Source organism: Callorhinchus milii, unplaced genomic scaffold (genome assembly GCF_018977255.1).
Source record: "Callorhinchus milii isolate IMCB2004 unplaced genomic scaffold, IMCB_Cmil_1.0 Scaffold5, whole genome shotgun sequence".
In the NCBI taxonomy this organism is placed as follows: Eukaryota; Metazoa; Chordata; class Chondrichthyes; order Chimaeriformes; family Callorhinchidae; genus Callorhinchus; species Callorhinchus milii.
In genome coordinates this window covers 68456942-68472045 of record NW_024704746.1, presented here as the reverse complement: position 1 = coordinate 68472045, position 15104 = coordinate 68456942, and the positions used below count along the sequence as shown (strand labels likewise).

General features: G+C 44.9%; 1 protein-coding gene and 1 non-coding gene across 2 annotated transcripts in view; one reads left to right on the top strand and one right to left on the bottom strand.

The window, feature by feature from the left end:
• The window catches only part of snd1 (staphylococcal nuclease and tudor domain containing 1), a 332034-nt gene that overhangs the window by 131907 nt on the left and 185023 nt on the right, over positions 1-15104 (bottom strand). The gene's annotated exons all lie outside the window — the stretch shown is intronic.
• trnav-cac lies at positions 13023-13098 on the top strand. Its single transcript has one exon. It is a non-coding gene; the product is annotated as a tRNA-Val (tRNA).

Genomic DNA, 15104 nt, shown 5'->3' with positions numbered 1-15104 from the left:
AATCCACAACTGCTTGTGGGACGCTGCTGTGCGTAACTGGCTGCAGGGTTTTGTTTCGCCCACAAAATAAACAGTCAGTTCACTTTACAGTATATTTTGCAAAGCGCTTTGTGATGTCTCGAAGACGTGATAAGGCGCTGTATCAACTGAAAGTATTATTATTATAATTTTCCTGACTTGCGGCAGATTCTCGTTCTCTAGGAGTTTTTAGCCTCGTTCCCCCCTCCCCCACTACGCCCCACAGCTAAGTTTTCTGCTGATCCAAACAAGGTCAGCATTCCCCACGCACTTCTCAAACCAACCGACATGAAAATGTAAATGTACCAGAGAAACATCAAAGACTAAAAACTCCTAGGGACGGCAGCTGCAGGCACGGAACTTAACCCTTCGCGTGCTCCCGTCGTGCAGTCAGGTCGGGCACCATTCTATAATCATAATGATAATCCTTGTATTTGATATCCTGCCTTATCACGTCGTCGAGACGTCTCAAAGCGCTTCACAGAATACCGTGCGCTTGTTTCGCCCACAAAATACAGTCAATTCACTTTACAGTGTAATCTGTGAAGCGCTTTGAGACGTCTCGATGTGATGTGATAAGTTGCTACATCAAATGCGAGGATTATTATTATTATTCTTATTTTGTGGGCGAAATTCTCACCCGATACAACTGGTTGTTCACTTCAAGGCTGTTTGCGGGGGCGACACTGTGTGCAAATCCGATGCTGCTGTCATCCAATAAATGCACATTTATTACACTTTACTGTGAAGCGCTTTGAGATTTCCACCTAATAGGGTTAGGGTTGTGCTGTATCAAAAGTAAGGATTATTATTATTATAATTTAAGAAGTTACTGCGATAGCACAAAGCCACAAGCCTGACTTCCCCAGGTGAGAGTGGCACCTCACCTGCCCTCTGGATCTCTCCAGCTCGCCCCCTCTATCCTCCACTGAACTCCGAACCCACATCGCACCAGTTCTAGCCAGGCTCCATTGGCTCCCTATGCTCTTACTCGTTCTTGAATCCCTTCATGCCATGGCACCTGGAAACTTGCTCATCTTTTTGCCTCGCCCGGGAATCGAACCCAGGTCCTCTCACTCGTGAGGCGAGCGTGCTAACAACTACACTACAGGACTCCATTCCCCCCCCCCCCCCACCCCAGTAATGTCCTCAAGCCCCGAGAATTGAAACAGCCCACAATCCAACCTTGACTGAATGTCGCACGCAGAGCTGTGCTTGTTGTAACACGGAGGAACATGCTGGCTCGGCATAAAAAGATAATAAAACAATGTTCCTCCAATAATCAGTGCACGCTTGACTGAGCAAAACAACTGCATTTGTAAAACACTTGCTCCGTGAAAATGCATTTCTAGCCATCGATTCTTGAAATAAGTATACTTTTAGGAGGGATAATAATAATACTTGCATTTGATATAGTGCCTTATCACGTCTTTGAACGTCTCAAAACCCTTCACAGAATATAGTATAAGGTGAATTGACTGTATATTTTGTGGGCGAAATGCGGCAGCCACTTGGATGAATGATGAAATAATAATGCATATCAAAGATCAGCTTTATACCACTCCCCACTCAAGCTCAGAAGGTTGTGAGTTCAAGTCCCACGTCAGGACTTTTGAGCTCATGTACTTTACTGACAGTTCAGTACAGTGATGGGGGGAGATTCGCATTGTCAGACATGTTGTCCTTCCAATGAAATGTTAGTCCTGTCTGTTCTTCAAGACCTGTGAAGTCCTGTAGTGTAGTGTTTAGAGCACTCGCTTCGCCTCGAGTAAGGAAACGTGCCTAAGGTTAGAGCACTCGCCAGCCCGGGAATCAAACCTGGGTCCTCTCACTTGTGAGGCGAGCGCTCTAACCAATGAGCTACAGGACTCAATACACCTGGGGAAGGGTTGAAAGAACAAACCAGACGCTGAATGGACCCCCTCAACTTACCCTCATGGGCGAGAGGCAAGATGTGATCAGTGAGTTTGTACCGTGGGCTGAGAGCTCACACCCGAATCTTCCAAAGTGCTTCAGTAATCAAGTTCCCAACTTTGGAGGCAGCAGATTAAAGGCAGTTTCCATGCCTACCGTGGACATTGATAAGCACAGGCAGAATTGTCCTGACAATGCACTTTCGATGCTACTTCAGAAGAACAGTGTTTAAGCCACAGTGATTTATAACACTAGTCAAAGCTTGATTCTGTGATTACATTAATGCTATTATACCACAACACAACAGCTGAACAGACACGAGCCGTGCAATCCTTCCTCCTCCCCACCACCACTGTCAGGGGACCGGAAATCAAACACACAAATCAGCAATTCAAATTTTTTTTGTAAGCAGGAAGATTATTCTCTTAACAGGAATGAAAACACATTACCTCCAACTAACTGCCAGTCTCCAGAACACAGCGCATAACAACAACTTGCATTTATTATCCAGGCCTTTATAAAGCACACCCTGTTTCTAGAGAGCCTGTCAATACAGGCTTGTTTACGGCTCCTGTATTCAGATTGCTTAAACACAAATCATACAGCAATGCCTGTCAATAATAACAATAATCCTTGCATTTGATATAGCGCCTTATCACGTCTTTGACACATCTCAAAGTTCAAAGAATATACAACGAAGTGACTATATTTTGTGGGCAACGCGGCAGCCAATTCTACACAGCAGTGTCCTACAAACAGTGTTGGATTGAGTGACAAAACTATATATTTTTTAAAGAATTATTACCCCTGTAAAAAGCGATCCGCCAATCGACTAACAACCTACTTACTGAGCCTACCTACTGCTGGGTAAACGGGTGCGTGGAGTAAGGAAACCTGGCTAAGATTTCGCCCTGTCCTGCCCAGGAATCAAATCCAGGTCTTCTCGCTTGGGAGGCGAGTGCTCTAACCACTGAGCTACAGGACTCTACTAATATTCACTAACTGAGTTAGCTCGTCGCTATTTAGGGATGAATCACACAATGTTCCCGTACAGAAACAGACCTGCCCATGTGCTGGCATTTCTTCTCCACATAGGCACCTAATGTAACACCCTTCCCACCCCCATAGACCTTTTAATATTCCTCCTCTTCAAGCATCTATCTGATTCCCTTTGAAAAGGATTAATGGGCTCTACCTTAACTCTCCCGGTTAGCGACAAAGAGTTCCACATTCCCACCGCCCATGAACAATGCAATTACTCATAAGTATCGGGTCACAAAGTTTAATACTTTTTTTATATTCAATGATGAGTTTCTAAGTTTACCAAAAAAAATTTCCTCCGGGTGTTTAAAATGATGAGAGGCATGGATGATGTAGGTCTAAGCAGGCTACTTGACTCAGAACTAGAGGACACGGGTTTAAAATTAATAAGCCTCAGGCAAGAGTGGAGATCAGAAGAGTTGCTTCCTCACAGAAGTGCATGTGTGCAGCAGATTGCCAGCAATAGCAGGAGATGCCACATTGATTAACTCCTTCAAAAGAGAAACTGGCTGAGTATTTGCTTAAGAACAGTATTGGAAGATAAAGGGATAGGTGCGGACTGCGATGTGTTGAGGGATTTGGGTTGGTAGAGAGAGATGTAATAAAGGATAAGCGGAAGGTGCAGGCAGATGTTTTGGTGGGATACAGGGATAAACATAGACTGAGATGATCAGGGACATTCTATAATGTGGACTGCAGGAGAAACAGCAGCTGTCTGAAGTCCATGATAAAGATTTTAAAGTAGGCGTCAGCTTGGCTCAGTGGATAACACTCACTTTCCATAGCTAAAAAATAAGATGGCGTCCTATACGCAGTGGTTAGAGCACTCGTTTTGTAAGCGAGAGCACCCGGGTTTGATTCCCGGGCAAAGCGAAACCTTAGGCAAGTTTCCTTATCCCACACGCCTCTGCTTGCCTATCAGTAAGTTAGAACCCGGTTGTTAGTTGATTGGCGAATTGCTTTTCCGGGGGTAATAATAATCCCTGAAAAAAATGCGGTCACTCAATCCACTGCTCTGCGTAATTGGCTGTTGTTGTTGTTGTTGTTGCCGGATTTCGACCCAAAAATACACAGTCAATCCACTTTACAGTATATTCTGTGAAGCACTTTGTGACGTCTCAACGAAGCAGATAGTTACGCACAGCAGTGTCCCACAAACAGCCAGGGATTGAGTGACCACATTTTTTAGGGGGGATAGGGAGAAGGCAGGAGGCAGCTGAGTGAAGGTGGGGGGGTAGAGGAGTCTTGTGGGACCCACCCTCACTAACACACTCCTGAGCTGCTTAAAGACATATTTCTTGGAGTTTGTCTTGAGAATGTCCTCCGAACCCCTTGCCCCCGTGCCTTGGAGTATCTGAAACTATTATCTGCAATGACTTTCTCAATCCCATTTAGAATCCTATATAAGTCTTTCTCTTCAAGGTTGAAGAGCCCAACCTTATCGAGCAATTGTGTAAGGCTAAGCTCTCTTACAGTGTGGCTCAACTACATTGCCTCAAGTGCGCCTCATCCCAGCCCTATTTGCTCGTTCACTAATTCTCTTGAATTGGTGCTCTCTAGTCACTGACTCATCGATCAAGAGAAATAAGGTCTCCATATTGACGACCAAACACCCTCATTTTAAGGTCACCCCTCAACCTGCTTTGTTCCAACGGAAAACGTCATTCCCTCATCCGATACAATAATAATGATAATCCTTGCATTTGATATAGAGACGTCTCAAAGCGCTTCACACAATATACTGTAAAGTGATTTAACTGTATATTTTGTGGGCGAAACGCGGCAGCCAATTGCACACAGCAGCGTCCCACAAACAGTCGTGGATTGAGTGACCAAATTATTAGTTTTTTATTATTATTACCCCGGAAAAGTGATCCGTCAATCAATTAACAACCGAGTTCCTACTCACTGCTGGTAAACGGAGGCGTGTGGAGTAAGGAAACGTGCCCAACGTTTCACCCCGCCCGGGAATCAAACCCAGGTCCTCTCGCTTGCGAGACGAGAGCTCTAACCACTGAGTTACAGGACTCCACATCCTAATAAACATCACCCACCTTTCATCTCTATCTAATGTGATAATTAGCACATAAAAATCACTTCAATACATCAAACTTTTCAACCCCAGAGGAAAATCATTAGGTGTATCAAGCTCTTGTATTTGTCTCCCTGGGAGCCATCTAATCTAATCCCACTTGATAGCGTCAAACCCTGAAATACTCATTTTCGAATCCCTTCATGCCCTGACACCTTCCTACCTCTCCTACCTGCTTACCCCCTCAACCCACTACCCGCTGTTTCCCTCGACTGGCTCTGGCCTCCTGCTTGTCCCTCATGCCCTCCGCTCCACTGTCGGTGGCCACACTTTCAGCCACCACGCCCCGAAACTTGGAACTCTCTTCCCCAATCCTCTGTCTTGCACCTCCTTCCCTTCTTTTTACAGCAAGATCTCCCTCTTCGACCGTGCTTATGGTCATCTCCTCCCTCCCCCTGGCTCCGCCACTGTTAAGCGTTCTGAGATGCTGCCCCGCGTGAAGAGCGTGATATAAGTGCAAGTGTCTTAAATGTTGTAAAGATCCCACGACAGTAACAGAAAAGAGAAGGGAGTTAGTTGCGGCGTCAGCTCAAGAATCCTCCACATAAACTGGTCAGTCACCTCTTGGCGGTGTGCGAGACCCTGCTATGTGCAAAACAGCCATTACCTTTGCCAAGAGAATTCACCGTACGTGACAGGAATCACTGTAAAAGTGCAGAGAGATGCAATAAGATATTGTAAAAATGCAAGCCCTTTCTTGCTTACCATTTAATACTCGTACTGTGTCACATTAAAAGCAATTAACTATAGACTGCTTGCAGCCTCCGCATAGCTCCACTCTCTGCTCCTGGCAAGACAACACAACAACAACAAAATGACATTTATAGAGCTCCTTTCACGTCGGGGGAACATCCCAAAGCGCTGAATAGTCAGGTGTCGGGGCCCGAGCATGGGGGAGGGGTGGTGTAGGGGCGAATTTGGTTAGTGCGCGAGAGCAAAGTGTCCTGCTAGCGCTGTAATTTTCTATGGCAATCTGCAAATGCAATCAATTCAGAACATACCATTAGAGACAAACTGGTGATTAAAGTTTTTTTTAAAAACAGTTTAAATTTCGGCATCGTTATAAAAACAATAATAATAATCTTTGCATTTGATATAGCACATTTTCGTGTCTTCAAGATGTCTCAAATTGGTTCACAGGATAATAATAATAATCCTTCCATTTGATATAGTGCTTTTCACGTCTTCTCAATGTCTCAAAGCGCTTCACAGAATATGCTGTGAAGTGAATTGACTATATTTTGTGGGCGAAACGCGACAGCCAATTGCGCACAGCAGTGTCCCACACACACTGTCGTGGAATGAAAATGACCAATTTATTATTGTTTTTGGAGGGATTATTGCAGGGATATACTGTAAAGTGGATGGACTCTGTATTTTGTGGGTGAAACGTGTCAGTGAATTGTCCCACAAACAGTTGTGGATTGAGTGATCAAATCATTATTTTTTTTTGAAGGCTTCATTGCCCACGGAAAGCAATCCGCCAATCGACTAACAACTGGGTTCCTGCTTACTGCTAAGTAAATAGAGGCGTGTGTGTGGAGTAAGGCAACTTGCCTAACATTTTGCCCTGCCCGGGAATCAAACCCAGGTCCTCTCGCTTGCAAGGCGAGTGCTCTAACCGCTGAGCTACAGGAGTGCACAAACCAGTATTTTGCAACGGGAGCAAAAGGCTTATAAGAATATAGCAACAAGCAGGCGGGAAAATACATCCTGCGGCGAAGAGAAAATGTCACCGGAGGAGCTTTTCCTGTGTCAGCTCACGCAGCATGTTCAATTAATTGGCGCTACAGAAGCAATTTAAAAATGTAACTCAAAACGCAGGGTTCAGGTACAGGCAAGCAATGCTCATTCTCTTATTAAAACAGCACTGTCATGTCCACACGCATTCGGAGGCTTGTTAATCATTTAAAACGCTGTCTCCCCGACACACGGCGAGCATACCAGAACAAGGTTATTATGCAATGTGACAGTTCTGCCATTTTCCTCTTCCAGTCAAGGTTATTAATGAAGCTCTTTTCAAGAAAAAGAAACTTCGGAGGGAGGTGGAGGGGGGCGGGGGGGGGGGGGGTGAGTGATGTTTCTGTCAATACACGGCAGGTTTGAGAAACACTTAAAAAAAGTGCAGGGAAGATTTGGAAATTGGTATTACAGGCGTAACTGGAAGTTTACAGCCCTGAATATTACACAAGAGGAGGAAATAATGGGAGAGAAAGAGACAAATCTGTTCTGGTTAACAAAGAGCAAGATCACATTACTTAGCGAGATGGTGGGCGAGGGCGGGGGGGGGGGGAAACGTGACAGGGAGTCAAAACTATTTGTTCAAAGCAGGTTCAGGCTCTGTGTGTGGCTGAGGTGTTCACACTGGACCGAGATGATTCCTGCTGGTCAATGAATGGGCGACGAGGGGACTTCAATTCAGGGTTGTCACTGGAAGCAGGAAATTAAGGGGGAGGTTCGAAAAGGCTTTTACACACAAGGCTGTCAAGTTACGAACGCTTTGACATATTCAGCCCTTGAACCTGACACTGCAACATTTCAAAGGGAACAGAGTACATTTTTCATGAGAGACACTGTTAAAAAAAGTGCAGGGAAGGTTTGGAAATTGGTATTACAGGGAGCAAACATCAGCAGACAAATGCTGAAAGAGCAGGGGAATGGGGTTAGAGTAGAGAGCTCCAGTGGGGGAGCGAGCCCCAGCACAGACACCATGGGGAGAGAGAGAGAGAGAGAGAGAGCAGGGAATGGGGTTAGAGTAGAGAGCTCCAGTGGGGGAGTGAGCCCCAGCACAGACACCATGGGGAGAGAGAGAGAGAGAGAGAGAGCAGGGAATGGGGTTAGAGTAGAGAGCTCCAGTGGGGGAGTGAGCCCCAGCACAGACACCATGGGGAGAGAGAGAGAGAGAGTGGGGAATGGGGTTAGAGTAGAGAGCTCCAGTGGGGGAGCGAGTTCCAGTGGGGGGAGCGAGCCCCAGCACAGAGACGATGGGGAGAGAGAGAGAGAGAGAGCAGGGAATGGGGTTAGAGTAGAGAGCTCCAGTGGGGGAGCGAGTTCCAGTGGGGGGAGCGAGCCCCAGCACAGACACCATGGGGAGAGAGCGAGTGAGAGCAGGGAATGGGATTAGAGTCAATTGACAGTGAAGACTCATTGCTGGTGCTTATTTTAGGGTAAATTGAGCCCTTCGGGATGGGTGCACAATTCTGTTGCGATCCTTTATACGGGTTTGCTTCCTGTGAGCAGATTACTTTCAGCACATTTTGTAAATGATGCGCATCACAGAGCCGGCGAAGTGTCTGGAATTAGCCCCCTAGCCCTCGCTGTGCAGCCAAGCGGTTTCTTGCTCAGCAGCGAGACGTTAGTCATTGTGTAACTAACTGCGCGTCATCACTGCTCAGTCAGGGATGATCCACAACAGTGACATTTTCAGGGGGAAGGAAACGTTGTGACGTAACAAGCGCTTTGAGCCCGTCATGTGAAAAGTGGAGTCCCCCATAGCAGTGATTAGAGCCCTCGCCTCACAAGCGAGAGGATCCGGGTTCGATTCCCGGGCAGGGTGAAACCTTAGGCAAGTTTCCTTACTCCAGCATTGAGTAGGAACCCGGTTATTAGTCGATTGGTGGATCGCTTTTCCGGGGGTAACAATCCTTTTGAAAAAAATAAATAAATTTTGTGACTCAATCCATGACTGTTTGTGGGAGACTTCTGTGTGTAATTGGATGTCCCGTTTCGCCCACACAATATACCGTCAATTCACTGTACAGTGTATTCTGTAAAGGGCTTTGAGATGTCTCAAAGATTTGATAAGGTGCTTATTTTAGGGTAAATTGAGCCTTTCGAGAGGGCTTGATAAGGTGCGATATCAAATGCAAGGGTTATTATTATTACTATTGTTATATGCAGTGCTGGACGTCAGCAGATTTTTGTTGCAATTATCACACGGATAGAAAAGAAATCTTTAAACACAATCCATAAACCTTGTCCTTGTAACAACAGGTTTGGGGAGTGAACGTCCCCTGGCTCAGCTTTGGTAATAAACCACCCCCACCCAACAAAAAAAAACTTGGTCACTCAACCCACAACTGTTTGTGGGGACGCTGCTGTGCGCAATTGGCTGCCGCGTTTCGCCCACAAAATATACAGTCAATTGACTTTACAGTATATTCTATGAAGCGCTTTGAGACGTCTCGAAGACGTGATAATTTGTCAAATCAAATGCAAAGATTATTAATATTATTTATTATTTATCCAAGTGTTTGCTCACGATTCAATACCACTCCCTTCACAGCTGTTTGCGGGATGTCGCTTTGTGCAAATGTGGCTCCTGCACTCACCCACAAAATACACTCACTCCACTCTGCAGCGTATTCCGCGAAGAGCTTCAAAATGTCCTCCCAGTGTGAAGGTCGCCATAATAATGTGGGGATTCTAAGGTTAACATTATTTTATCGTTATTACCTACCACAAGAGCCAATTGAAGGTTATTCATTTCATTGCTGCTTGCGGGACATTATTGTTCACATCGGGAGGATAAGCCAAAGTGCAGGATACACTGCAAACTGCAGCAACTGTATTGTTTTGTAGGCAGATGTGGCAGCCAATTTGTGTAGAGCAGTACGCCTGCCACAAATAGCCCATGGAGTGAATGAACAATCCTGTGAAGTGCTTTGAGACAGTCTCCCGATGTGGAAAGTGCTCCAGCAAATGTAAGAATTATTGTTATAAACAACCCTGAATCCTTTTCAATTGCAGCAACTTGCTTCTGATTTCCCTCCCACCCCCTCCCCCCGAAAAGTCGAGCTTTCTGCGGAGTTAAACATAGCTCTGCTCATTATGAGAACGCTACTATTCTGGCAATCAATTTCTCGGGCAGCCTTCATGTAAAAGCCAGACCGTTAATGATGTTCCTGTTGTGCAAACGTGCTCTACAGAGGTCCAGCGCCCACACAGAAACCTGACCAAACACAGAATGATAATAATCCTTAATGCGTTGTCGAGACGACTCAAAGCGCTTCACAGAATACACTGTAAAGTGAATTGACTGTATGTTTAGTTGGCCAAACGCGGCAGCCAATTGCGCACAGCAGCGTCCCCACAAACAGTCGTGGATTGAGTGACTAAATTATTATTATAATAATCCTTGCATTTGATATAATGCTTTTCACGTCTTCTCGACGTCTCAAAGCGCTTCACAGAATTGACTGTAAAGTGAATTGACTGTATATTTGTGAGCGGAACGTGGCGGCCAATTGCGCACAGCAGCGTCCCACAAACAGTCATGGATTGAAGTGACCAATTTATTATTGTTTTATTATTTTTTTTGAAGGGATTATTACCCCCGGAAAACAATCTGCCAACCAACTAACAACCGGGTTCCTACTTACTGCTGGCAAACAGAGGTGTGTGGAGTAGGGAAACTTACCTAAGGTTTTGCTCTGCCCGGGAATCGAACCCGGGTCCTCTCACTTGCGAGGCGAGTGCTGTAATCACTGAGCTACAGGACTCCACAGAATAAAATGAAAAGAAGATTTAGGCAGCAGCAATCATAATAATAATCCTCGCATTTGGTACAGTGGTTGAAACATGGAAACATCTCAAAGTGCTTCACAAGGAATTACCATCAAGTGCTGTGACTGTTTTTGTAACAATTCTAGTCAAAGAGGCTGACTTGACATCTGTAAACCTTTCGGGGCTTTATTCTCTCGGCTTGTGTCATTTGCACTCCCCCATCGCAGCCTGTAACTCACACCTTGGCCCGCATTAGCTTACGAGGTATAGTGACTTGTCACACCGATCTCTGTTAACTTGAAACAGCGCTTACCATTGTCAGGAGGTCTCACGTCCCCTGCACTAAGCACAACGCTAAGCAAAACCAAACATGAGCAGACTCACAACCGCTGGTCATATGGGCGTGTGTGGGTCTAAAACTGCTGAGGGGGAAGTTTGGCTGAAAGTGCTTGACTAGCAAGAGACCTCACTTTATTCAGCGCAGCAGCAAGATCAGGAGAAAATACTTAGCTGAACATAAATAAGTTATAACGGTGTAAAAGGCTTAATGGCCTGGTGGATAGAGACTACACTGGAGCTGCTTTGCCCTACGCGGGCTAGAGAACGGCTGTGTCAAATCCCGGGCGCTCAGTGCTGAGTTAATAATAACAACAATAATAATAATAATCATCGTTGCATTTGATTCAGCACCTCATCACGTCTTTAAGAAGTCTCAAAGCGCTTCACAGGATATACTGTCAAGTGAACTTTGTGGGCGAAACCCTTGCATGCATGAAACATTTTTTGACCATATTTATTCTATGTAAATCTTACACTGGTTTTAATTTATATGCAATTGGCTCTAAGTCAAGATGGCTTTGTAGTTATGTAACTGACACTGCTAAAATTCACATATTTTGTGGGAGAAATGCGGCAGCCAATTGTGCACAGCAGAGTCCTACAAACCGTCTTGGATTGAGTGGCCAAATTATTATTATTATAAAACCACTTAAGCTACAGGACTCCATATCTTATGGATACAGTATATAGTTTTGGACATGACACGTGCAAGTGAGCGACTGCCAGGATGGTGGAAAGTGAATTGGATGGCCCTTGGTCTCCCTTTAGTCTAGAAAATTCTGATGTTCTTATGTCTCGTGTGACACAAACTCCGTTCTAAAGAGCAACCACCCATTCACACTCCGATGCTGCAGTGAGTATTCCAGTTATCACTGCTGTTAACAAGGCCTCAAGGCAAAGCTGAGGGCTTCAGGCACTGTAGTTGCATTGAGCGAGACTCAAAACTGAGTCATCAAACCGCATTCATTTTTAATAAAATCACAGCAGTTATCTCACCACTGCACAAACCACCTAAGTTCTGCTTGTTTCTCCTCCACTCAAGCTTGTGACTCACCAGGACCTCAACAGGAATGTCCCACAATGTGACAGCCGGCTCAGAGATTGTGGGCTCAACAACAACATGTTACATTTACACAGCACCTTTCACGTTGGGAGGACGTCCCAAGGCACTGGACAAGTCAAGGAATCGCACTCGAGCAGGAGATTGGGATAAGGAGGGGGTGCACAGTGGAGGCGTTAGAGGGTTACCGAAGGCGCGGTCGAAAAGGAGAGTCTTGAGACGGGCCTTGAAGGAAGCAATTTGGGGGGAGGGGGATGGGTGGGGGATGAGGCAAAGGGACGGTTGGAGTTCGAAAGAGTGGGATCCTGTTAAGCATTTTTGAGATGATTTGATAATGTGAGAAGGCACAGTATCAAATGCAAGTGTTATATTTTATTACACTTTCACCCACACAATATACAGTCAATTCACTTTAACAACAACAACTTGGATTTATATAGCGCCCTCCACGCCGGACGGTGTATATTCTGTGAAGGGCTTTGAGACGTCTCAATAATATAAGAAGGTGCTGTATCAAATGCAAGGATTATTATTATTATATTATAACAATTACCCCGGTGTAATAATATGTTGTTTCACAGCTCGCGTTACAGCAGACGGTGCTTACTGCCAATTCTACCTATTGCCGCAACATATCTAACCCTGAGAAACTGTCAGTTCCTGTGGGTAAAATACACATTATTAAAATTATAAGACCATAAAACATTGAATGGGGGGGCGGAAAGAGGGGATGCTATTAGACTCAGTACTCGTGTGTGTGCCTATGCACGTGTGTGCACGACACCGTGTGTGTGGACATGCCCATTTCATGTGTGTGTGTATGTGAGCGTGGTGGTGATGGGGGAAGAAGAGAAAAGGTTCAACCAGCATTTCTGCTCCACATTGCAATCTAACTATCCCACTGACGAGGATACCAGAAGAACACAAGATGGAGGTGAGATATTTGCCTACAAACTACAGTCACTACACTTTCAATTTAACCTGTGTAGCATCCCAAACTAATAGGCCTCATTAAAGCACCTTTCGCCTGTTTTGCTGGAGGAGGAGTGAGGGTGCAGTCCTGTAGCTCAGTGGTTAGAGCACTCGTCTCACAAGCGAGAGGACCCGGGTTCGATTCCCGGCATCGCAAAACGTTGGGCAAGTTTCCTTACTCCACATGTCTCTGTTTAGCAGCAGTGAGTAGGAACCCGTTGTTAGTCGATTGGCAGATCACTTTTCCGGAGTTAATAATCCCTTTATAATAATAATTTGGTCACTCAATCCACGACTGTTTGTGGGACGCTGCTGAGCGCAATTACAGTCAATGCACTTTAGGATATATCCTGTGAAGCGCTTTGAGACGTCTCGAACACGTGATAAGGCAAAGATTATTATTATTATTATTACAGAGGAGAGACTTCAGCAAAGGGAAGCCCCAACATTACCTTTAATTATGGAGTAAAATGACCCGCTCATAGATGTGCTACAGGAGACTTTTACAGGCCAATAAACCCACAGACAAAGCACAATCACTCACAGTTCCATTACTGGTGATTGTGTTTTTATTACCATTCTCCAAAGTGTAAAAAGGTGACAACAAGCAAAAGAATGATCAGTGTCAGTGGCCGAAGCCATATTATTTTTTAAATGCTTCTGCTGGCGTTAGGATTGGAATAATATGATGGTCACAATGTCTTCCAGTACTACAGAGCTCCCTGGTGATATATAATAATAATCCTTGCATTTTTTTATCTAGTGCCTTAGCACGTCTTTGGGACGTCTCAGAAGCGCTTCACAGAATACACTGTAAAGTGAATTGAATGCGTATTTCGTGGACTAAATAATATCTAACAAATATATAACATGCACTGACTGCACTATATAGAGTTTCGCCCACAAAATACAGTCACTCCACTTTACAGTTTATATAAAGTGCTTTGAGACGTCTCGAAAACGTGATAAGGAGCTGTATCAAATGCACGGATTTTTAATTATTATTATGTGGTTTGTTCATTTCTGTGACCAAAGTGCCCCCCCCCACAGTAAAGTGTAGTGACTGTGCTTTCTGTGCAAAATCCTGCTCCACTTTACAGTGCGATTAAAGCAAAATACATTCCGCGATGTGTTGCGTGGATTCCGAATGAGATTCGCACGAGGAGCAGGAGACAGAACGTCAGTTCAGTTGACACACCAAATTTCTTACCTTCTTGTGAATGGGGTATTATTAAATTCAGACTGCGAATTTGGCCCCAAAATAGCTTCTTCTTCAGCCAACGCCTCCCACGGCTGAACAATGACATATTTACAGCTCTATTTCCATACCAGCAAAATACAACAAATCATTCCCCAAATCTTGGCTCCACTGCGCGCACTTTCAGGAGTGTTTTTTTGGCTCTTTTCTCCTTCCTTCCTTCTTTTTCTTTCCGGGAACTATTTCACAGACACCTTGAGGACAGTCAAGTGGCCATCATTCAACCTGTGAGCTTTTTCGCTGAGTGCTGCCAGACTAGTTGTTGGAATGTCAGAACAGGAGGCGGCTGATTTGACTGCCGGGGAAGCATCGAGGCTGACCTGATGGCTGCCCTCGGCCACAGTTCCCAGCAGTGATCACTGGACAGCTTTCAGCAGGGGACAGACTTGCCTGAGGTTTAGAATAATAATAATCCTCGCATTTGACACAGCCCCTTATCACGTCTCAAAGCGCTTCACAGGATACACTGTAAAGTGTAATGATTTTGTAAGTGTGGCAGCCAATAGCGCACAACAGTGTCCCACAAACAGTCGTGAATTGAGTGACCAGATTATTTTAAAAACATTTTTACTTAAAAGGGGTTATTATCCTCGGAAAAGTGATCCGCCAATTGTCTAACAACCGGGTTCCTACTTACTGCTAGGAAAACAGAGGTGTGTGGAGTAAGGAAACTTGCCCAATGTTTCGCCCTGCCCGGGAATCAAACCCAGGTCGTTTCGCCTGTGAGGCGAGTGCTCTAACCACTAACATACAGGATTACACGTCTATTATTCTAGTGGATTATTTGAATAATTCTAATTATTCATTATTCTAGGCTGAATCTGATCAGTGCATTTTGCAAGAAATGATAATGTGGATGAAGATATCTCGAGGCATGTTCTTTGTATAAAACATGTGTTTGCGGC